The sequence below is a fragment of the Delphinus delphis genome, chromosome X (assembly GCF_949987515.2).
Source record: "Delphinus delphis chromosome X, mDelDel1.2, whole genome shotgun sequence".
Lineage (NCBI taxonomy): Eukaryota > Metazoa > Chordata > Mammalia > Artiodactyla > Delphinidae > Delphinus > Delphinus delphis.
The window spans coordinates 102,460,861-102,484,196 of record NC_082704.1 but is presented as its reverse complement, the minus strand read 5'-3'; the positions used below and the strand labels follow the sequence as shown (position 1 = coordinate 102,484,196).

At 42.1% G+C, this 23,336-nt stretch overlaps 1 pseudogene; it reads left to right on the top strand.

The window, feature by feature from the left end:
• Positions 1-18,218, top strand: part of LOC132418237 (programmed cell death protein 7 pseudogene) — a 44,164-nt pseudogene extending 25,946 nt beyond the window's left edge.
• The last annotated feature ends 5,118 nt before the right edge of the window (positions 18,219-23,336 follow it).

The window sequence follows — 23,336 nt, the reverse complement described above, 5'->3', positions numbered from 1 at the left end:
CCCTCCAGGCTGTCACAGAGCACCGAGCCAATATCCCCGTGCCATGCGGCTGCTTCCCTCTAGCTATCTACCTTACTACGTTTGTTAGTGTGTATATGTCCATGACTCTCTCTCGCCCCGTCACAGCTCACCCTTCCCCCTCCCCATAACCTCAAGTCCGTTCTCTAGGAGGTCTGCGTCTTTATTCCTGCCTTACCCCTAGGTTCTTCATGACATTTTTTTTTTCTTAAATTCCATATATATGTGTTAGCATACTGTATTTGTCTTTTTCGTTCTGACTTACTTCACTGTGTATGACAGACTCTAGGTCTATCCACCTCATTACAAATAGCTCAATTTCGTTTCTTTTTACGGCTGAGTAATATTCCATTGTATATATGTGCCACATCTTCTTTATCCATTCATCCGATGATGGGCACTTAGGTTGTTTCCATCTCCGGGCTATTGTAAATAGAGCTGCGATGAACATTTTGGTACATGACTCTTTTTGAATTTTGGTTTTCTCAGGGTATATGCCCAGTAGTGGGATTGCTGGGTCATATGGTAGTTCTATTTGTAGTTTTTTAAGGAACCTCCATACTGTTCTCCATAGTGGCTGAACCAATTCACATTCCCACCAGCAGTGCAAGAGGGTTCCCTTTTCTCCACACCCTCTCCAGCATTTATTGTTTCTAGATTTATTGATGATGGCCATTCTGACTGGTGTGAGATGATATCTCATTGTAGTTTTGATTTGCATTTCTCTAATGATTAATGATGTTGAGCATTCTTTCATGTGTTTGTTGGCAGTCTGTATATCTTCTTTGGAGAAATGTCTATTTAGGTCTTCTGCCCATTTTTGGATTGGGTTGTTTGTTTTTTTGTTGTTGAGCTGCATGAGCTGCTTGTAAATTTTGGAGATTAATCCTTTGTCAGTTGCTTCATTTGCAAATATTTTCTCCCATTCTGAGGGTTGTCTTTTGGTCTTGTTTATGGTTTCCTTTGCTGTGCAAAAGCTTTGAAGTTTCATTAGGTCCCATTTGTTTATTTTTGTTTTTATTTCCATTACTCTAGGGGGTGGGTCAGAAAGAATCTTGCTGTGATTTATGTCATAGAGTGTTCTGCCTATGTTTTCCTCTAATAGTTTGATAGTTTCTGGCCTTATATTTAGGTCTTTAATCCATTTTGAGCTTATTTTTGTGTATGGTGTTAGGGAGTGTTCTAATTTCATTCTTTTACATGTACCTGTCCAGTTTTCCCAGCACCATTTATTGAAGAGGCTGTCCTTTTTCCACTGTACATTCCTGCCACCTTTATCAAAGATAAGGTGTCCATATGTGCATGGGTTTATCTCTGGGCTTTCTATCCTGTTCCATTGATCTATCTTTCTGTTTTTGTGCCAGTACCATACTGTCTTGATAACTGTAGCTTTGTAGTATAGTCTGAAGTCAGGGAGCCTGATTCCTCCAGTTCCTTTTTTTGTTCTCAAGATTGCTTTGGCTATTCGGGGTCTTTTGTGTTTCCATACAAATTGCGAAATTTTTTGTTCTAGTTCTGTGAAAAATGCCAGTGGTAGTTTGATAGGGATTGCATTGAATCTATAGATTGCTTTGGGTAGTAGAGTCATTTTCACAATGTTGATTCTTCCAATCCAAGAACATGGTATATGTCTCCATCTATTTGTATCATCTTTAATTTCTTTCATCAGTGTCTTATAGTTTTCTGCATACAGGTCTTTTGTCTCCTTAGGTAGGTTTATTCCTAGATATTTTATTCTTTTTGTTGCAATGGTAAATGGGAGTGTTTTCTTGATTTCACTTTCAGATTTTTCATCATTAGTATATAGGAATGCCAGAGATTTCTGTGCATTAATTTTGTATCCTGCTACTTTACCAAATTCATTGATTAGCTCTAGTAGTTTTCTGGTAGCATCTTTAGGATTCTCTATGTATAGGATCATGTCATCTGCAAACAGTGACAGCTTTACTTCTTCTTTTCCGATTTGTATTCCTTTTATTTCCTTCTCTTCTCTGATTGCTGTGGCTAAAACTTCCAAAACTATGTTGAATAAGAGTGGTGAGAGTGGGCACCCTTGTCTTGTTCCTGATCTTAGTGGAAATGCTTTCAGTTTTTCACCATTGAGGATGATGTTTGCTGTGGGCTTGTCGTATATGGCCTTTATTATGTTGAGGAAAGTTCCCTCTATGCCTACTTTCTGCAGGGTTTTTATCATAAATGGGTGTTGAATTTTGTCAAAAGCTTTCTCTGCATCTATTGAGATGATCATATGGTTTTTCTCCTTCAGTTTGTTAATATGGTTTATCACATTGATAGATTTGCGTATATTGAAGAATCCTTGCATTCCTGGAACAAACCCCACCTGATCATGGTGTATGATCCTTTTAATGTGCTGTTGGATTCTGTTTGCTAGTATTTTGTTGAGGATTTTTGCATCTATGTTCATCAGTGATATTGGTCTGTAGTTTTCTTTCTTTGTGACATCCTTGCCTGGTTTTGGTATCAAGGTGATGGTGGCCTCGTAGAATGAGTTTGGGAGTGTTCCTCCCTCTGCTATATTTTGGAAGAGTTTGAGAAGGATAGGTGTTAGCTCTTCTCTAAATGTTTGATAGAATTCGCCTGTGAAGCCATCTGGTCCTGGGCTTTTCTTTGTTGGAAGATTTTTAATCACAGTTTCAATTTCAGTGCTTGTGATTGGTCTGTTCATATTTTCTATTTCTTCCTGATTCAGTCTTGGCAGGTTGTGCATTTCTAAGAATTTGTCCATTTCTTCCAGACTGTCCATTTTATTGGCATAGAGTTGCTTGTAGTAGTCTCTCATGATCTCTTTTATTTCTGCAGTGTCAGTTGTTACCTCTCCTTTTTCATTTCTAATTCTATTGATTTGAGTCTTCTCCCTTTTTTTCTTGATAAGTCTGGCTAGTGGTTTATCTATTTTGTTTATCTTCTCAAAGAACCAGCTTTTAGTTTCATTGATCTTTGCTATTGTTTCCTTCATTTCTTTTTCATTTATTTCTGATCTGATTTTTATGATTTCTTTCCTTCTGCTAGCTTTGGGGTTTTTTTGTTCTTCTTTCTCTAATTGCTTGAGGTGCAAGGTTAGGTTGTTTATTCTAGATGTTTCCTGCTTCTTAAGGTGGGCTTGTATTGCTATAAACTTCCCCCTTAGAACTGCTTTTGCTGCATCCCACAGGTTTTGGGTCGTTGTGTCTCCATTGTCATTTGTTTCTAGGTATTTTTTGATTTCCTCTTTGATTTCTTCAGTGATCACTTCATTATTAAGTAGTGTATTGTTTAGCCTCCATGTGTTTGTATTTTTTACAGATCTTTTCCTGTAATTGATATCTAGTCTCATGGCGTTGTGGTCAGAAAAGATACTTGATACAATTTCAATTTTCTTAAATTTGCCAAGGCTTGATTTGTGACCCAAGATATGATCTATCCTGGAGAATGTTCCGTGAGCACTTGAGAAAAATGTGTATTCTGTTGTTTTTGGATGGAGTGTCCTATAAATATCAATTAAGTCCATCTTGTTTAATGTATCATTTAAAGCTTGTGTTTCCTTATTTATTTTCATTTTGGATGATCTGTCCATGGGTGAAAGTGGGGTGTTTAAGTCCCCTACTATGAATGTGTTACTGTCAATTTCCCCTTTTATGGCTGTTAGTATTTGCCTTATGTATTGAGGTGCTCCTATGTTGGGTGCATAAATATTTACAATTGTTATATCTTCTTCTTGGATCGATCCCTTGATCATTATGTAGTGTCCTTCTTTGTCTCTTTTAATAGTCCTTATTTTAAAGTCTATTTTGTCTGATATGAGAATTGCTACTCCAGCTTTCTTTTGGTTTCCATTTGCATGGAATATCTTTTTCCATCCCCTTACTTTTAGTCTGTATGTGTCTCTAGGTCTGAAGTGGGTCTCTTGTAGACAGCATATGTAAGGGTCTTGTTTTTGTATCCATTCAGCTAATCTGTGTCTTTTGGTGGGAGCATTTAGTCCATTTACATTTAAGGTAATTATCGATATGTATGTTCCTATTCCCATTTTCTATATTGTTTTGGGTTCGTTATTATAGGTCTTTTCCTTCTCTTGTGTTTCTTGCCTAGAGAAGATCCTTTAGCATTTGTTGTAAAGCTGGTTTGGTGGTGCTGAACTCTCTCAGCTTTTGCTTGTCTGTAAAGGTTTTAATTTCTCCATCAAATCTGAATGAGATCCTTGCTGGGTAGAGTAGTCTTGGTTGCAGGTTTTTCTCCTTCATCACTTTCAGTATGTCCTGCCACTCCCTTCTGGCTTGTAGGGTTTCTGCTGAAAGATCAGCTGTTAACCTTATGGGGATTCCCTTATGTGTTATTTGTTGTTTTTCCCTTGCTGCTTTTAATATGCTTTCTTTGTATTTAATTTTTGACAGTTTGATTAATATGTGTCTTGGCGTATTTCTCCTTGTATTTATCCTGTATGGGACTCTCTGTGCTTCCTGGACTTGATTAACTATTTCCTTTCCCATATTAGGGAAGTTTTCAACTATAATCTCTTCAAATATTTTCTCAGTCCCTTTCTTTTTCTCTTCTTCTTCTGGAACCCCTATAATTCGAATGTTGGTGCGTTTAATGTTGTCCCAGAGGTCTCTGAGACTGTCCTCAGTTCTTTTCATTCTTTTTTCTTTATTCTGCTCTGCAGTAGTTATTTCCACTATTTTATCTTCCAGGTCACTTATCCGTTCTTCTGCCTCAGTTATTCTGCTATTGATCCCATCTAGAGTATTTTTAATTTCATTTATTGTGTTGTTCATCATTGCTTGTTTCATCTTTAGTTCTTCTAGGTCCTTGTTAACTGATTCTTGCATTTTGTCCATTCTATTGTCCATTCTATCTCCAAGATTTCGGATCAACCTTACTATCATTATTCTGAATTCTTTTTCAGGTAGACTGCCTATTTCCTCTTCATTTGTTAGGTCTGGTGCATTTTTATCTTGCTCCTTTATCTGCTGTGTGTTTTTCTGTTTTCTCATTTTGCTTATCTTTCTGTGTTTGGGGTCTCCTTTTTGCAGGCTGCAGGTTCGTAGTTCCTCCTGTTTTTGATGTCTGTCTCCAGTGGCTAAGGTTTGTTCAGTGGGTTGTGTAGGCTTCCTGGTGGAGGGGACTAGTGCCTGTGTTGTGGTGGAAGAGGCTGGATCTTGTCTCTCTAGTGGGCAGGTTCACGTCTGGTGGTGTGTTTTGGGGTGTCTGTGGCCTTATTATGATTTTAGGCAGCCTCTCTGCTAATGGGTGGGGTTGTGTTCCTGTTTTGCTAATTGTTTGGCACAGGTTGTCCAGCACTGTGGCTTGCTGGTCGTTGAGTGAAGCTGGGTGCTGGTGTTAAGATGGAGGTCTCTGGGAGATTTTCGCCGTTTGATATTATCTGGAGCTGGGAGGTCTCTTGTGAACCAGTGTCTTGAAGTTGGCTCTCCTACCTCAGAGGGAGAGCCCTGCCTCCTGGCTGGAGCACCAAGAGCCTTTCATCCACACGGCTCAGAATAAAAGGGAGAAAAAGTAGAGGGAATTAGTAGACGTATGAGGAAAGAAAGAAGGAAAGGAGGGAAGGAAGGAGGGAAGGAAGGAAGGAAGGAAGGAAGAAAGAAAGAAAGAAGCAAAGAAGGAAAGAAGGCAAGAAGGAACGAAAGGAGGGAGGGAGGGAGGGAGGAAGGAAGGAGGGAAAGAAGGAAAAACAAAAAGAAAGAAGATACAGTAAAAATAAAATAAAGTATAATAAAGTTATTGAATTAAAAAATTCTTAATTAGAAAAAAAAAAAAAAAGGACGGATAGAACCTTAGGACAAATGTTGGAAGCAAAGCTGTACAGACAAAGTCTTACACAGAAGCATACACATACACCCTCACAAAAAGAGGTAAAGGGGGAAAAATCATAAATCTTGCTGTCAGAGACCACCTCCTCAATTTGGGATGATTCGTTGTCTAAAGGAGGGAAGGAAGGAAGGAAAGAAAGAAAGAAAGAAAGGACGAAGGTAAAGTATAATAACGTTCTTAAAATTAAAATTGATTATTAAGAAAAAAAATTTTAAGAAAAAACCATGGACGGATAGAACCTAGGACAAATGGTGGAAGCAAGACTATACAGACAAGATCTCACACAGAAGCATACACATACACATTCACAAAAAGAGGAATAGGGAGAAAAATCATAGATCTTGCTCCCAAAGTCCACCTCCTTAATTTGGGATGATTGGCTGTCTATTCATGTTTTCCACAGATGCAGGGTACATCAAGTTGATTGTGGAGCTTTAATCCGCTGCTTCTGAGGCTGCTGGGAGAGATTTCCCTTTCTCTTCTTTGTTCTCACAGCTCCCAGGGGCTCAGCTTTGGATTTGGCCCTGCCTCTGCGTGTAGGTCGCTGGAGGGCGTCTGTTTTTTGCTCAGACAGGACGGGGTTAAAGGAGCCGCTGATTCGGGGGCTCTGGCGCACTCCGGCCGGCGGGGAGGGAGGGGCACGGAATGCGGGGCGGGCCTGCGGCGGCAAAGTCCGGCGTGACTCTGCACCAGCCCGAGGCCCGCCGTGCGCTCTCCCGGGGAAGTCGTCTCCGGATCCCGGGAACCCGGCAGTGGCGGGCTGCACAGGCTCCGCGGAAGAGGGGAGTGGAGAGCGACCTGCGCTCGCGCACAGGCCCCTTGGTGGCGGCAGCAGCAGCCCCAACGTCTCCCGCCCGCCTTGGGGTCCGCGCCTCCAGCCGCGGCTTGCGCCCGTCTCTGGAGTCAGCGCCCTCAGCCGCGGCTCGCGCCCGTCTCTGGGGGTCCGCGCCCTCAGCCGCGGCTCGCGCCCGTCTCTGGGGTCCGCGCTTTCAGCCGCGGCTCGCGCCCGTCTCTGGGGTCCGAGCTTTCAGCCACGGCTCGCGCCCGTCTCTGGGGTCCGCGCTTTCAGCCGCGGCTCGTGCCCGTCACTGGGGTTCGCGCTTTTAGCCGCGGCTCGCGCCCGTCTCTGGAGTTCCTTTAAGCAGCGTTCTTAAACCCCTCTCCTCACGCACCAGGAAACAAAGAGGGAAGAAAAAGTCTCTTGCCTCTTCGGCAGGTGCCGGCTTTTCCCCGGACTCCCTCCCGGCTAGCTGTGGTGCACTAACCCCTTCAGGCTATGTTCAAGCCGCCAACCCCAGTCCTCTCCCTGCGCTCCGTCCGAAACCGAAACCCTAGCCTCAGAGCCTCAGCTCGCAGCCCCGCCCGTCCCGGCGGGTGAGCAGACAAGCCTCTCGGGCTGGTGAGTGCCGGTCGGCACCGATCCTCTGTGCGGGAATCTCCCCGCTTTGCCCTCCGCAACCGTTGCTGTGCACTCCTCCGCGGCTTCGAAGCTCCCCCCTCCGCCTCCCGCAGTCTCCGCCCGCGAAGGGGCTTCCTAGTGTGTGGAAACTTTTCCTCCTTCACAGCTCCCTCCCACTGGTGCAGGTGCCGTCCCTATTCTTTTGTCTCTGTTTATTCTTTTTTCCTTTTGCCCTACCCAGGTACGTGGGGAGTTTCTTGCCTTTTGGGAGGTCTGAGGTCTTCTGCCAGCCTTCAGTAGGTGTTCTGCAGGAGTTGTTCCACGTGTAGATGTATTTCTGGTGTATCTGTGGAGAGGAAGGTGATCTCCGCGTCTTACTCTTCCTCCATCTTCTCAATTAATCTTTGATAAAGGATGCAAGAACACAGAATGGAGAAAAGACAGTCTCTTCAGGAAGTGGTGCTGGGAAAGCATATGATCCAGCAATCCCACTCCTGGGCATAAATCTGGTCAGTAAGCACTGGTTTTTGTAGGGATCTCAATTCCTTGTGACATGGAACCTGTATAAGGTTGTCTGGACTTCTTTGGACGCTGATAAGTGCTTCTGCCTGAGCAAATGATCGGTTACTCTTCACAGTGGTGCAGGAGGTGAGCAGAGCGTGCTGGAAGCGGCAGACACAGGCAACTTCGTGGGAGAGACTGCGGGTGGCGGCACTCAAGGCGGCCGCTGGAGCCTAAGAGAGCTGCTGGAAGATTTTTAATCACAGTCTCAAGTTCAGTGCTTGTGATTGGTCTGTTTATATTTTCTATTTCTTCCTGGTTCAGTCTCAGAAGGTTGTGCCTTTCTAAGCGTTTGTCCATTTCTTCCAGGTTGTCCATTTTATTGGCATATAGTTGCTTATAGTAATCTCTCATGTTCCTTTGTATTTCTACAATGTCAGTTGTTACTTCTCCTTTTTCATTTCTAATTCTGTTGATTTGAGTCTTCTCCCATTTTTCTTGATGAGTCTGGCTAATAGTTTATCACTGTTCTTTATCTTCTCAAAGAAGCAGCTTTTAGTTTTATTGATCTTTGCTATGGTTTCCTTCATTTCTTTTTCATTTATTTCTGATCTGATCTTTGTGATTTTGTTCCTTCTGCTAACTTTGGGGTTTTTTTGTTCTTCTTTCTCTAATTGCTTTAGGTGTAAGGTTAGGTTGTTTATTTGAGAATTCTCTTGTGTCCTGAGGTAGGATTGTATTGCTATAAACTTCCCTCTTAGAACTGCTTTTACTGAATCCCATGGGTTTTGGGTGATCGTGTTTTCATTGTCATTTGTTTCTAGGTATTTTTTTATTTCCTCTCTGAGTTCTTCAGTGATCTCTTAGATATTTAGCAGCACATTGTTTATCCTCCATGTGTTTGTATTTTTTACAGTTTTTTCCCTGTAATTGATATCTAGTCTCATAGCATTGTGGTTGGAAAAGATACTTGATACGATTTCAATTTTCTTAAATTTACCAAGGCCTGATTTGTGTCCCAGGATATGATCTGTTCTGGAGAATGTTCCATAAGCATTTAAGAAGAAAGTGTATTCTGTTGTTTTTGGATGGAATGTCCTATAAATATCAATTAAGTCCATCTTGTTTAATGTGTCATTTAAAGCTTATGTTTCCTTATTTATTTTCGTTTTGGATGATCTGTCCATTGGTGAAAGTGGGGTTTTAAAGTCCCCTACTATGATTGTGTTACTGTCGATTTCCCCTTTTATGGCTGTTAGCATTTGCCTTATGTATTGAGGTGCTCCTATGTTGGGTGCATAAATATTTACAATTGTTATATCTTCTTCTTGGATTGATCCCTTGATCGTTATGTAGTATCCTCCTTTGTCTCTTGTAATAGTCTTTATTTTAACGTCTATTTTGTCTGATATGATAATTGCTACTCCAGCTTTCTTTTGATTTCCATTTGCATGGAATATCTTTTTCCATCCCCTCACTTTCAGTCTGTATGTTTCCCTAGGTCTGAAGTGCGTTTCTTGTAGACAGCATATGTACAGGTCTTGTTTTTGTATACATTCAGCCAGTCAATGTCTTTCGGTTGGAGCATTTAATCCACTTACATTTAAGGTAATTATCAATATGTATGTTCCTATTACCACTTTCTTAACTGTTTTGGGTTTGTTATTGTAGGTCTTTTCCTTCTCTTGTGGCTTCTACCTGAGAAGTTCCTTTAGCATTTGTTGTAGAGCTGGTTTGGTAGTGCTGAATTCTCTTAACTTTTGCTTGTCTGAAAAGGTTTTAATTTCTCCATCAAAGCTGAATGAGATCCTTGCTGGGTAGAGTAATCTTGGTTGTAGGTTTTTCCCTTGCATCACTTTAAATATGTCCTGCCACTCCCTTCTGGCTTGCAGAGTTTCTGCTGAAAGATCAGCTGTTAACCTTATGTGCATTCTCTTGTGTGTTATTTGTTGCTTTTCCCTTTCTGCTCTGAATATTTTTTCTTTGTATTTAGTTTTAGAAATTTTAATTAACATAGGTGTTGGCGTGTTTCTCCTTGTATTTATCCTGTATGGGACTCTCTGTGTTTCCTGGACTTGATTGACTATTTCCTTTACCATGTTAGGGGAGTTTTCAACTATAATTTCTTCAAATATTTTCCCAGACCCTTTTTTTCTCTTCTTCTTCTGGGACCTCTGTAATTTGAATGTTGGTATGTTCAATGTTGTCCCAGATGTCTCTGAGACTGTCCTCAATTCTTTTCATTCTTTTTGCTTTATTCTGCTCTGCTGTAGTTATTTCCACTATTTTATCTTCCAAGTCACTTATCCGTTCTTCTGGCTCATTTATTCTGCTATTGATTCCTTCTAGAGAATTTTTAATTTCATTTATTGTGCTGTCCATCATTGTTTGATTGCTCTTTAGTTCTTCTAGGTCTTTTTTAAAAGTTTCTTGAATTTTCTCCATTCTATTTCCAAGATTTTGGATCATCTTTACTGTCATTACTCTGAATTATTTTTCAGGTAGACTGCCTATTTCCTCTTCATTTGTTTGGTCTGGTGGGTTTTTATCTTGCTCTTCAATCTGCTGCATATTCCTCTGTCTTCTCATTTTGCTTAACTTACTGTGTTTAGGGTCTCCTTTTCACAGTCTACAGGTTCGTAGTTCCCATTGTTTTTAGTGTCTGCCCCCAGTGGGTAAAGTTGGTTCAGGAACTTGTGTAGGCTTCCTGTTGGATGGGACCAGTGCCTATGTTCTGGTGGGTAGGGCTGGATCTTGTCTTTCTGCTGGGCAGGGCCCACCAGAAAGACAGTGGTGTGTTTTGGAGTGTCTGTGAACTTAGTATGATTTTAGGCATCCCATCTGCCAATGGGTGGGGTTGTGTTCTTGTCTTGTGAGTTGATTGGCATGGGGTGTCTAGCACTAGAGCTTGCTGGCTGTTGAGTGGAGCTGGGTCTTAGCTTTGAGATGGAGATCTTGGGAGAGCTCTTGCCTATTGGTATTACATGGGGTCAGGAGGTCTCTGGTGGTCCAATGTCCTGAACTCGGCTCTCCCACATCAGAGGCTCAGGCCTGACACCAGCCCAGAACACTAAGACCCTCTCAGCCACATGGCTCAGAAGAAGAGGTAGAAAAAAAGAAAGAAAATAAATTTTAAAAAATAAAAATATAAAATAAAGTAAAATAATTAAAATTAAAAAATCATTAAAATAAAAAAACTTTTTTAAGTAATAAAAATAAAAGAGAGCAACCAAACCAATAAACAAATCCACCAAAGATATCAAGTACTAAAATCTATACTATGGTAAACATAAAAATCAGAAACAGGTCAGTCACAGATAGCAAACCCCAAGTCTACATTTGCTCCCAAAGTCCACTTCCTGAATTTTGGTATGATTCATTGTCTATTCAGGTATTCCACAGATGCAGGGTACATCAAGTTGACTGTGGGGATTTAATCCACTGCTCCTGAGGCTGCTGGGAGAAATTTCCCTTTCTCTTCTTTTTCTGCACAGCTCCTGTGGTTCTGCTTTGGTTTTGGCCCTGCCTCTGTGTGTAGGTCTCCTGAGGGCGTCTATTCACTGCCCAGACAGGAGGGGGTTAAAGTAGCAGCTGATTAGGGGGCGCTGGCTCACTCAGGCCATGGAGAAGGAAGGGTGAGGATGCGGGGCGAGCCTGCGGCGGCAGAGGCCAGCTTAATGCTGCAACAGCCTGGGGAGTGCCATGTGTTCTCCCGGAGAAGTTGTCCCTGGATCACGGGACCTGGCAGTGGTCGGCTGCACAGGCTCCGGGAGGGGAGGTGTGGATAGTGACCTGTGCTTGCACACAGGCTTCTTGGTGGCAGCAGCAGCAGCCTTAGCATTTCATGCCTGCCTCTGGTGTCCACGCTGATAGCCGTGACTCGCACCCATCTCTGAAGCTCTTTTAGGCGGTGCTCTGAATCCCCTCTCCTCGTGCACCCTGAAACAATGGTCTCTTGCCTCTTCGGCAGCTCCAAACTTTTCCCGGACTCCCTCCCGGCTAGCTGTGGTGCACTAGCCCCCTTCAGGCTGTGTTCATACAGCCAACCCCAGTCCTCTCCCTGGGATCTGACCTCCGAAGCCCGAGCCTCAGCTCCCAGCCCCCGCCCGTCCCTGCGGGTGAGCAGACAAGCCTCTGGGGCTGGTGAGTGCTGGTCGGCACGGATCCTCTGTGCGGGAATCTCTCTGCTTTGCCCTCTCTGCACCCCTGTTGCTGCGCTCTCCTCCATGGCTTCAAAGCTTCCCACCCACCCAACCCCCGTTTCCGCCAGTGAAGGGGCTTCCTAGTGTGTGGAAACTTTTCCTCCTTCACAGCTCCCTCTCAGAGGCGCAGATCCCATTCCTATTCTTTTGTCTCTGTTTTTCCTTTTTTCTTTTGCCCTACCCAGGTACGTGGGGAGTTTCTTGCCTTTTGGGAGGTCTGAGGTCTTCTGCCAGCATTCAGTAGGTATTCTTTAGGAGTTGTTCCGCACATAGATGTATTTTTGATGTATTTGTGCGGAGAAGGGTGATCTCCATGTTTTACTCGTCCACCATCTTGAAGCACCCCCCCCCCCCCAATTTTAAAGGGTCTAACAGATATCCTTATTCTTTAGTGAGGGAGAATCTGTTTTCAAGTTTGGTTTGAAGAAATGTACACATAAAGTATACACATAAAATGGTATACTATTCAAGTTTAAAAAGGAAGGAAATCCTGCCATTTGTGACAACATGGATGGATCTGGAGGACATTATGCTAAGTTAAATAAGCCAGACATAGAAGAACAAATACTACACGATACTACTTATAAGAGCAATCTAAAATAGTCAAACTCATAGAAGCAGAGAAAAGAATGATGTTTGCCAGGGCCTGGAGGGAGAAGGAAACTGGGAGATATTAGAGGGCACAAAGTTTTGTTTATGTAAGATGAATAAGACCTAGAGATCTACTGTACAGCATAGTTAATAATGCTGTACTGTATACTTATAAGTGTGTTAAGAGGGTAAATCTTATATTAAGCATTTTATCACAAAATAATAATTATTATAAATAAAAAGGCAGTAGGAAACTTTTGGAGGTCATGGATAGCTTTATGGCATAAATCATGGTGATGGTTTCATTGATATATTCTTACCTCTACATTCATCAAGTTGTATACATTAAAAGTGCACAGTTTTTTGTATGTCAGTCATACCACAATAAAGTGCTTTAAAAAATTCCAGTTCTTGGTTTGAAAATTGGGTTGGAGAAATGAAATATTGGATCACAGATGAATATAAGCTCATTTATTCTGTCATTGATCACGTGACTTGAATATGTTTTGTTACTGGTCTTAATACAGGATTTATTTTTGGGACTTCCCTGGCAGTCCAGTGGTTAAGACTGTGTTTGCACTGTAGGGGATGTGGATTCAATCTCTGGTCCGAGAAGTATGATCCCGCATGCCACACGGAGTGGCCAAAAAAAAAAAAAAAAAAAAAAAAAAAAAAAAATATATATATATATATATATATATATATATATATATATATACTGGATTTATTAATTTTTGTTTATTTGAGGTTAGAACTTTTCAAAGATTTTTATCTTGTATATTTTAATATGTGATTTATGTAAAAGAATATGTACTTAGATACCCAGAAGGAGGGGAGAATTAATTTCTATTCATCATATGTACAATAAGTAGTTTGGGTTACTTTTCGAAATACAGTATCATATATTTGTTCATTTGTTTGATAATAAACCAGCACATGGTATTCAACTGCCTCTTTAGAGGGCATGGAAAAGGGAGAATTTTAGTTATTCCTGGGAAAGGCTGTATGAATAAAGATGTCAGTATTTTTTAGCACATGGGAACATTTAAAGGTGAATATCTGCTTTAAAGAGGCACACATCAATTTTGCTATACATATTAAATTCCTATAGTATTCTTGTTTATAATACAGTTAAACATATGCATCATATTGTCCATTCGAGGATAGAGCAAGATTAATCTCTAACTTTTAATAATATCCAAGTCATGAAGATAAATCTAAAAGCATAAATTTTCTACATTTCCATGTTATATGAAAAAAATTAATTCTTATTTATAAAAAAGGGATTAAATGTCAGATGAGAGTTTAAGTCTGTAATTTTATTCTTGAAGGAATCACTGTGGAATGCTAAGAAGATTTGGTTTGAAAGAGCTTAGTAACTGTGTTTCCATGGACCTCCATTTTCAAAGGCTATTTTTCACAAAGTTGAGCTATTGATACTGTTTTACCATCTGATACTTTTTTGACATTCATGTAGAAATATTTCAAATGGGAAATTATATCTTGAGAGGATAGATAGCTAAAAAAAGAGTATGCAATCCTCTTCTCTTCTTTTCACAATAATCACAGCTTGGCCCTTGATCTGACTTGAGACTATCCTTCTCTACAGCACAGTGGGAGGCGGCTTATTCTGCTGGAATTAAGTGGGGCAAGATGCCATGTGATAATAATAACTGCTTCTATCTCTCCTAATGTGAAGTTTTAAGATACCAACTATTTGGTAAAGACAGATGTGTAATACATTTTCTGGATTTTTATCTCCTTTTTTTTCCTGCCAGTTAACATATTATTTTTTCTTTAAAAGCTCTAAAAGTTTCATGTCAGTGAACAGGAACAGAATATTTTACAGAAAAATTTAAAAGAGTTTTTTTTTGTAAAGATGCACCCCTACTGATGAAGTGTTTGTGCTGGGAATGATAAGGGTAGTTTCCCTATTGTTCACACAGCAGGCTGTCATCTTTTTCTTCTTAATAGGGAAAGGTCTTATCCTCAGCATTGCTGCATGAGTTTTTCAGTTACTTGGCAACAATAATAATAAAAAAAAAACACAAGCAGTAAAGGACCCATCATCAACATCATGACAAATAGTAGTTCCTCAGCTGGTTTTAATGGCCATATGGAGACATTAAATTTCTTGCCTTCAAGAATTAAGCCCAGTGCATAAGATCAGATTGAGCTCTGGTATGTGCAGCAATGTAAAACATTTTAGCCGTTGTATGTGAATTAGTATGTGAAAAAAGTGAATAAACATGAGGCATTCACCTGAATAAACAAAGTACCCCTGGAATGCACAAGACAAACAGATTTTTCTAATTTAAATATCTGGATGCATATTTTTGGCACATCCTTATGATCACGGCCAGCTGATATGGATATTATGAGGTCATCTACTGTGTGTATGATGATGTCTGTTGGTAAAGCATTAATCAATAGAAATAAATACTTGGTTAAGAAATGCTGCCATTAATAAATGAATATTTAAAACCAATCAGGATGTGGGAGAAACCCAACATGAGATACAAACACTAACAAATGAAACTACTGGTAATAAAAATCAATAACATAACTATACTGAAGGTAAGGGGGAAAGAACTAACCCAAATAACCTTAGAAAACAATAACTTGACTGGATGCTAAAAGGATAAAAATGAAAAGAACTGTGCACAAATGTTATGTAGTCAGTAAATATGTTTCTCATAGAGGCATTGATAAGACATTCTGAAACTAATTTATGTGAATACTAGAATTGAACAAATAAGTAAATAAGTTGTTAACAATAAAACTAAGATTTCTTACAATTGGAGAAAGAAATTACAATTAAATAAACTGGGGAGATTAAAAAGATTCCTATGGTGTTAAATTGGAATCTGAGGTATTAGTATAAACTCATTACAGACACACACATACACACACACACAGATATAAAAATAGATATGTGTGTATACATGGATTAATACACAAATATTTCCCAGTCCTGGCTGCTGAGAGAGCCTAGAAACAATGAGATTCCAGTAGTAATCAGCATACCTAGAGACAAGATCTTGGTTTCTTAAGCATCATTCTTCTATAAAAGGAACCAAGCATCCTTGGAAAGGTGGTTCTTTCAGGGCTGAGATGGAAAAAATCAAAATGAGCTTGGAACATCTTGTAGAACCAGAAAAAAAAAAAGAATATTCTCAAAAGATACAGGGAAGAGAGCATTGTTGAAAGAAGACAACATTAGGAGAAGGACCTCTTAATGGCCAAAGCTTTGAGCAACAAAATAAATAATGCTAATATTGGATTATAACCCAAAGAATAAAAAAAATTCCTGAGTCCATAACAATATAAATAATTAAATATGTAGATGGAAGAGACACGACAGCTCCTCCTCATAGTGGAATTGCAATTAATAAGTATTTAAAAAAGGGAAATGGAAGCCACTATTAGGCATATATCACAGTGGTGATTACTGCATACTTAATCTACTAATGGGTGATACAATCAGTGCATCTGAGGAGAGAACATATTTGCACTGTCTCAAATTATCTCCCTGCAAGATATTTGTTGACTACAGGAGAAATCATAGTAACTTTACAGTGGAAATGCCCAGCAGAGATCATTTTGACCAGGTGATCAAGGTCATTGTTGCCAGTAGTAAGATGCATTGAAATCAGGAACCCTGTGATATTGGTGCACTGTTGAAAGAAATGGCACCATTTCTGTGGTTCTCCTTTTTTTAAAAAAATAAATTATTTTATTTTTGGCTGCGTTGGGTGTTCGTTGCTGCACGCGGACTTCTCCCTAGTTGCAGGGAGCGGGGGCTACTCTTTGTTGCGGTGCATGGACTTCTCATTGCGGTGGCTTCTCTTGTTGCAGAGCACGGGCTCTAGGCACACGGGCTTCAGTAGTTGTGGATCGTGGGCTCTAGAGCGCAGGCCCAGTAGTGGCACGCAGGTTTAACTTCTCCGTGGCATGTGGGATCTTCCTGGACCAGGGCTCGAACCCGTGTCCCCTGCATTGGCAGGCGGATTCTTAACCACTGTGCCACCAAGGAAGACCCTTTGTGGTTCTCTTTTCAAGGAACTATGACCTCAGTCCAGTAACGAGAAGATACCAGATAGGCCTAAAGTGATGGACATTCAGCAAAATAACTGATCAATACTCTTCAGGGCTGACGGTGTATTGAAAAAGCAGGAAAGACTGAGGAACTATTGTAGATTGTAGGAGTCCAGGGAGAAATAACAACTAAACGCAATGTGGGACACTGATTAGGATCTTTAGAAAGGATAATAGTGGAAAAAATTATGAAGTTTAAATGAGGTAGTTAGTTTGGTTAATGCTACTAAGACAAAAATAATTACCTTGTTCTAGTACTCGTATGATGGTTACCTAAGATGTTAACATTGGACAAGGCTGGATGAGGGATAAACTCCCTGCACTATTTTTGCAACTTTTCTATAAGTCTAAAAGTAGTTTCAAATAAAACGTTTTTAAAAATTGTCATTATACCCCCGCCGCCCCAGTGCCGGCCCTTCCTAGGGAACGACGCCGGTGAGCGCCCGCGGCCGCCGCCTCCAGGCCCGGGGCCGCCCTGGAGCCCGCGCTGGCCTGAAGCACCGCCGCCGTACGACGTGCTTGGGGACGCGGCCCTGCAGCGCCTGCGCGACCGGCAGTGGCTAGAGGCGGTGTTCGGAACCCCGCGGCGGGCCGGCTGCCCGGTGCCTCCGCGCGCGCCCGCCGGCCCCAACCTGGGCGAGGTGCGGGCCCGGTTGCGCGGGTCCCTGCGCCTGGTGCGGCGGCTGCGCGACCTGGGCCATGCGCTGCGCGAGGCCGAGGCTGACGGCGTGGCCTGGGCACAGCTGCATGCGGAGGCACAGCCGCTACGCGCCGAGCTGGCCGAGCGACTTCAGCTCCTGACCCAGGCAGCCTATGTGGGCGAGGCGCGGCGCAGGCTGGAGAGGGTCCGGCGCCGCCGGCTGCGGCTTCGCGAGAGGGCCCGGGAACGCGAGGCCGAGCTGGAGGGGGAGGCCACGCGGGCAGCGGAGCGCGAGCAGCAGATTGACCGCTGGAGGGTCAAGTGCGTGCAGGAGGTGGAGGAGAAGAAGCGGGAGCAGGAACTTAAAGCTGCTGCTGCTGCTGGTGTCCTATCTGAAGTGAGGAAAAAACAAGCAGACACCAAAAGAATGGTGGACATTCTTCGGGCCTTGGAGAAATTGAGGAAACTCAGGAAAGAGGCTGCAGCAAGGAAAGGGGTCTCTCCTCCAGCCTCAGCAGATGAGACCTTTGAGCATCACCTTCAGCGACTGAGAAAACTCATTAAAAAACGCTCTGAATTATATGAAGCTGAAGAGAGAGCCCTCAGAGTTATGTTGGAAGGAGAACAAGAGGAAGAGAGGAAAAGAGAATTAGAGAAGAAACAGAGGAAAGAAAAAGAGAAATTTTTACTACAGAAGCGTGAAATTGAGTCCAAGTTATTTGGGGATCCAGATGAGTTCCCACTTGCTCACCTCTTGCAGCCTTTCCGGCAGTATTACCTCCAGGCTAAGCACTCGCTGCCAGCGCTCATCCAGATAAGACATGATTGGGATCAGTACCTGGTGCCATCTGATCATCCCAAAGGCAACCCCATTCCCCAAGGATGGGTTCTTCCCCCGCTCCCCAGCAACGACATCTGGGCAACCGCCATTAAGCTGCATTAGTAAAGATGCTCCAGGAGTGTCGTCCAGCCAAGGCTCTTTCCAGCTCTAAGTATTAGTGACCCTGCCATCTTCTTGTACTGTAGTGTAAATCACAACCTCTAAACTCCATGTGGCATTGCCCTACCCAGAAGTTACGTTTCCCCTCTGTCCTCTGTCCTGGCCAAGGTGCCTCTTGAATCAGGAGATTAATATGGTTCCTCAGGAAAGGACCTAGGTGAACTGAGGTTTTTACGACAGGCAGTGGCCTTGGTTCATGAAATTCGCCTCTGTTTTGAGGGGCTTGGTCCAGATTGATTTATAAGTTTACTCTTATCTTTCTTGTGTGGTGATGGATAAGTATACGCTATACACTCATACCATCGACACAAGTGTGCACTGGGTAGATTTAGCAGTCCCTCCCCCAGTACTCCTTGTTAAGGCAAGCTTGATGCAAAACCTCCTTACCTTTCTTACCCAGAGAGCCTCCTAACTTCCAGGAAGAAAGGTCAGAAATGCTTTATCTTCAGTTTTGTGAATCCCACTTTTGGTGCAGCTGGAGAGGCTGGGTTGCCAGAAAAGCTGGTGGCGTTGTCTGGTAGTCAAGTGGAGAACTTGGAAAGCCTGAAGAGTACCTGTACCCAAACTGGATTGTGTTTTAATGGATGATGGCTGCATTTTCCCCATATTAGAAGGATCCTAATGAAAGCACCTGCTTTTTAAGTTCCTAGAGGTCTGCTTGTTCAGAATCCGCAAGGATAAAAATTAATTTCCTTATGGGAGTAGGACGTTGATTAACCTCACTCAGTCACATTGTGGGAGCTGGTATAGTGGAAATTGTGGAATTTTCTTAGGAACTCAAGCTTCCAAAAATATACATGTAGTTTAAGCTGGAGGAAAAGCAGATAAAAATAATAAAATTTATTTTTTTATACTCATTAAAAAAATTGCCATTATAAAAAATTCAGGAGGACTTCCACGTTAGTTGCTGTAAACAACTTTCAAAATAGGCAGAATATATGAAGTGACTGGAAAACAGTCAGCACAAGATTATGATCCCAAAAAGTAGGAAAACAGATGAGGTAGGCTCCCCAAATGACCCCGCATTTCTGCTTAGAGGCAATGTGTAGACTGTAGTGCAAGGAGGATAAGCCACAACAGAGCGTGGTGGACTCATTGAACTGAGGATACAGTAAGTAGAGTTTGGGAATAGTAAAGCTGCTGAAATTTGCAGAGCAAGTTGGTGGAGAGAAGAGAGCTGGGTGGAGTTAATGCTCCAGAAATCTGTAGAAGGTCCCCTTGGGTCTTTCACTGAACATTAAGCTGCTCACGTAAAGGGCAGGACTCCATGGGACTGGGCAAAGGGCAACTACCAGGGGAGTTAAAAAAAATACTGGAGAGCAGTGAGCTGAACAACTATTGGAAGACAAACATGGCTGGGAGACTTTTAAATATTGAACAGCCAGAGGGGAGCATCCTCTTTGAACACCCCAAGTAATTTGGTACAGTTTCAGACAAGTCTAAGCTGTAGGAATAGGATGAATGTAGTCCAAAAATAATGGCTACCATAACAGCATCCTAACTGCCTTCAAATCACAGATTGGATTTCTGGGGAAGGCTTAAGTTGGAATAAGAGGCCCTAAGTCTAAAATGTTTATAGCTGCTATAGACCAGTTAGATAACAGGTTGTGTCGTGAAATTCTGGCCTCTCTGGACTTCATATTCCCTCTCATGGACTCTGGTCACTGCTCTCTCCCCGGTTCTTTCTAATGTTCCTCACTGGCTGGGGGTGTTCTGTCTGAACCCTTTCACTGACACCTGGTCGGTCTGATCAAATTCTTCTTTCTCAAAGTAAAGAGAAAAATCTTATTGACATTTCAGAATTTTAAAGCATGCCCAGAGGAATTCTGATACTCAAAGCATCACTGAAGAGATCCCACTTTCTATGGATGAGGGCTTAAGTTAATTTTCTGCTCAGCCTACTTAGAAAACCTGGAAATTAAAATAACAGTGAGACAATATGTTTTCACCTAAAAGTTTGGCCAAAATTTAAAAGGTTGATACAATAAAATGCCTGTGAGAGTGCAAATTACATACGTTAATATGTGAGAATATGAATCAGTACAGCTTTATTTGAACAGAGTATCAGCAATATTCATAAAAATTTACAATCATCACATTCTTTCCAATTCAATCCAGTTTGCACTTTGCTATGTATTTCCTATAAGAAAACACACATATTTGCCCAAGAATTCATGCTCAGTAATGTTGATACAAGTTCTATTAATCATAGCAACAAATGGGAAATAATTTATGTGTCCATCAGGAGGAGAATGTTTAAATTAATTATGGCACATACACACTTCAGAATACTTAGGAGCAGTTAAAAGAGTGAGATGAATCTATATGTGCTCTCAGGGAAAGACCCTGCATTCGTTTTAGTAAGTGACAAGGGCAGGAGACAGGACAATATGTACACTGTTATCCATGTATATTAAGAAACTCACAATGTATTTTTATAACACATCTATGTAAGGAAAAGTCTAGAATCAATTTTAAAATAACACAAAATTTTAATTGTGGTTGCTTCTGAGGAGAGGGATGACTTCTAGAGGAATGTGATAGGGAAGGGGAATTGTGAGTTATCCATACTATTAGAATCTGGGGGCAGTAAGAGCATTTGTACTATTACTTAAAACCAAAATTTTCCTCAGGGGCAAACATAGAGACAAGAGGCAGTGGAAGAATGTTGACTTTTTCTTTTCTTATCAAGGATGGCACATCTGCCACAGAACCATTTTCCACCTCCTAGAAGTACACCTGAGTTTTTAGGAGTTCTGTCTATGTAGATGATCTTTTCTCATCTACTTCTTATGGAGGAGGCTTTGGTTTTGACCAAAAAGGTAAACTCAACCATTGGTATGTGGTCAGTGGCCAATCTCAAATAATTCAGCCCATTAAAATTCTACTGCAAATGCCAGGGTGGTTTCCAAAACCTCCTCTCTAACTTCAGGGTTATTACCCTAACAACCAGTAGATTCTGAGCCAAATCAGAGTCTCATCACCAGCAGGTTTGCAAACACTGAGAATGTGGTGGAGGCACCCAGTGGGGATGAGGAGGTGTGTAAACGTCACTGTCTGAAGTGAACAGATACATGGAAAGGGCAGCTGCTGTCCCAGGGGTCCACGGTGACGAACGGGATCTGCGGGGAGTCGGGATGCTCCGAGTCAGGGGAGGGCAGGGCATATGGGCTGTCCGTTCCTCCGGGAGCTGAGTGCAGCCTCCAGAGGAAGATGCAGAGAAGAGCTGGCCAGCAGGTCAGCTTCCAGTCTGGACACGAGGGCACACTGGGGAAGACCCAGGGGCAGGGCGCTGTGATGCCGCAAAGTGCTGGGACTGGACCCCCGTGCCGGGACCGGGGCAATCAGCTCTCAGGGAAGCCTAGGGCAAGGGGCAGGAGGATCCTAGGTAAACGAAGCCCACAGACAATCCCCAAATGGTGTCTGATTCTCATGTTCACCTTCCTTCTTTAGGCCTGCTTTTAATATTTTGGCTACAAGTTCCTCTTTCTTATTGCCTGAGAGACATCATGGAGCAGTGAGAAGAGAAATGAATTAAGAGACAGAAGGGCTGCCTCAGGCTGGGAGGAGTGGAACAGTATGGGCTCTGGAGGAATTTCGACCAGGGCTTTAGTTTTGCCCTGTCACTAGCTATGTGAACTCAGCACATTACCAAATTCTGTGAGCCTTGGATTCTTCCTCAATGAAGGGAGTTTGATAAGCTCTGTCTTCTAGGACTGTTGGAATGTGTATAATGTATGCAAAACACCTGGCACAGTGACTGGTGTGCATTGAAACTTTAAAGAGTGGCAATTTTTGCCATGATTTTTTGACCCAGATAATACCAACCCTCCTGCCGAGAAGTTTTGTTTTGTTTTGCTGTTGTTTTAAACCAGGAGATATCTGAGAATATGCAGTGCTATAGGACACTGAACATCAAGTCAGCCAAAAATTCTGCTTAACAAGAAAATATACCTCAGTAAGTCATGCCCCTTAGAGGATGTATTATTTAATTTGGATGTTGGGGAATCCTCCCCATCTGGATGCAACTCAAAGCTAAATGTGTGTCAAGAACCAACTCCTTCTCTCCCTCCCAGCTGCCCTTGGATCCAAATCACCCCTATTTTCATTCATTTAACTCCTACCAAAATCAAGCCCTCCCATAGGGGTCGCCAAATTTTACTCACATTAACCCAGTTAAAATACCCTACTAATGGAGCAGGCTCTGTTTCTCCCAGTCCAGGTTAAAGAGTAGGATATGGGCACAGTGGCTTCTTGGCATCCCACCTCAAGGAAGTATCACCCTTATTTATCAGAATCTCCTTGGTGATGATGTGGATAAAACACCTAGTTTGTGCACTGGGACAAGAGCACAGGGTACCTTCCACTCCCTCCCTGCGTGGAGATTTCTCTCTGGTTAATCCATGATCCCAAAATAACCGCTAAAAGCAGTTCTCCATCGGAGGCTCAGTTTCTCAACTCTGAGACACACCACGCAAGGGTCTGGCCCTTGCTCACCACCCTCACACACCCTCCTCTGACCCACCACCCATCTTAACTGAAAATTACCTCTCACTGAAGGACTTGAGGTTTTTCCAAGGCTCCAAGTTGTCTTGCCTCAGGACGTTTATACTTAAGTGCTCTCATCTGGCCCTCCCCCTCCCCCTCATCCTTTTTTTTGCTTGTCTTTTTTGTCTTAGAGGGCATCTCACCATCTTCCTTATATGTTAGCTGCTGCTAGACTCTAATTCAATGGGAAAAGGCTCAGTCTTCTTTTTCTTACCACCCCCCATACTACCATGGAGCCTTCCAAAGAGCAGATGCTCAACTAATGTTTGAGGGGAAAAAAAGTGAACAATTTATTATGATTTTATTTCTCCTATATTATTGAATAAACAAAGCAAGTTCAGGTGTATAACTTTTATTTTACAGAACAGCAAAATACAAGGAATAAGGGAAACCGAGAATTGATCATCTTTTACATTTTTCTCTATTTTTTCATCCCAACTATTTTACTGCTAATTTCTTTCACATTTCTAAGGAAATGCCTATTACAATGCTATCTTTTCTTGTTCCAAGTCA